At 37.7% G+C, this 1,792-nt stretch overlaps 1 pseudogene; it reads right to left on the bottom strand.

Moving 5' to 3' along the window:
• Positions 1 to 1,021: 1,021 nt before the first annotated feature.
• On the bottom strand, positions 1,022 to 1,234 carry LOC121463981 (annotated as a pseudogene).
• Between the last annotated feature and the right edge of the window lie 558 nt (positions 1,235 to 1,792).

Here is a 1,792-nt window from a genome sequence, read left to right as displayed (position 1 = left end):
GCCTGAAATAAGATCAAGCTGGTCAGGATTCTATGATGGAGGAGTGAGACACTTAGATGCTTTCCACCCTAACTGAGCAGTTATGGACAGTTGCTGGCTTCTGGGGAAGGAAGAGTCATTTTTTACTAAGGGTATGGCTGTGCATAGTTCAATCATGCTCCACAAAGAGCCTCACATCTGGGGTTATATAAGTAGTGCAAACTGGGAAGGGTGTGTTATGTTATAAAAAGGGTGGGAAAAGAGGTAGGCTTGGATCTGGAAGGAGTGAGAGTCGAAGATTGGATGACTATGATCAAGAGACATTAAATTCTCGAAGAATAAAAAATATTAAGAAGCAAACAAAAGAATAAGTGAAGTATAGCAGAGACTCTATGCTATTGCAGCCGGCACAGAGGGCATCATAAGATGCTATGTTCTTTATCAGTCCTTGCCTTCCTGGGATGAGGTAAGCAGCTTTACCCTGTCAGGTACATCTGTCATGATGTGTGCCTCCTCACAGGTCCAACATCTTAGGCAAACTGAGTGTGAAAAGGAAGCTCAAAGTATATGCTACAGCAAACATTATTTTTTCTGCCTACATTAGCAATTTTTATTTTTATTATTGTAGCAACAGTCTATATTAGGCACATTTTACAGTGATAGAAAGACAAGGCTTAGATGCACAGATGTTGAATGTCTCAGGGCAGGAGGATCAGAGCAACAAGTTATAAGCAACTCCTACACAAAAATCAAGGCTTCTTAAACTGGTGATAATCTCCTACTTAAAAAAAACTCTAATGCATATACATAAATATATAATATATATTAATATATAGCACATATGGTTTTATACTATACAATAAATATATGAATATATTGTATATATTGAGTATATATTTCCCCAAAGATGCTATTCTCTCATTTCCTCATCTTCCTTCTTTTCTTTAGTGTCCCCAATATAAAAGACATTATTACACTGTATTAGAACTTCACCTGAATGCTCAGAAAAAGCACCATCAATGTATTCTTCTGTATTTGCAACCTATATGTTCATGTAGCCATCTACAGAGACTAGGAAGCCCTTATATTCCATTCACCATTTAAATTTCACCATCTCTAGTTTTCCTGTCAATCTTTTGAGAAAAGGTTTGGGATTAAGAGGTAAAATTATTGTGAACACCCACAAGCACTGCACCCTATTAGCTGCCAATCTGCTACTGCTGGCCGCTCTACTAATCCCCCCCCCCTTTTTCATTTTTCAAGAGAGGGTTTCTCTGTAGCTTTGGTGCCCGTCCTGGAACTAGCTCTTGTAGACCAGGCTGGCCTCGAACTCCCAGAGATCTGCCTGCCTCTGCCTCCCGAATGCTGGGATTAAAGGAGTGTGCCACCACTGCCTGGCATAGTCCCCTTTTTTCTAAAATATTTTCACACAATATTTTTGATCATGTTTTCCCTCCCACCGCTCCTCCTAGATCCTTTCTACCTCCCTACTCACCCAACTTTATGTTCTGTCTGTCTGTCTCACTCTTTCAAAAAACAAAACATAAGAAAACAAAACAAAAACAAAAAACTCAGACCAAAAAACTAAGAAACAATAGCAAAATACAAACAAAAAAATTCCAAAAAATGAAAATCAAAGAAGGTAAAATATTAAGTAGGACAAAAAAATAAAGTCAAATGAAACAAATGTTCACAAAAATACCATTGAAGTCATTTGTGTTGTGACATTCGTGTTGTATTATATCCAATGACACTCCATTGTGGAACATGGATTTTTTTCTTTGCCAACCAGTATCAACTAAATGCAACTTTT

Source organism: Microtus oregoni, unplaced genomic scaffold, assembly GCF_018167655.1.
Source record: "Microtus oregoni isolate MIOR12 unplaced genomic scaffold, Mior012 000027F_ref0000203, whole genome shotgun sequence".
Classification (NCBI taxonomy): Eukaryota; Metazoa; Chordata; class Mammalia; order Rodentia; family Cricetidae; genus Microtus; species Microtus oregoni.
The sequence above is the reverse complement of the archived record's forward strand: the minus strand, read 5'-3'. Positions and strand labels throughout refer to the sequence as shown.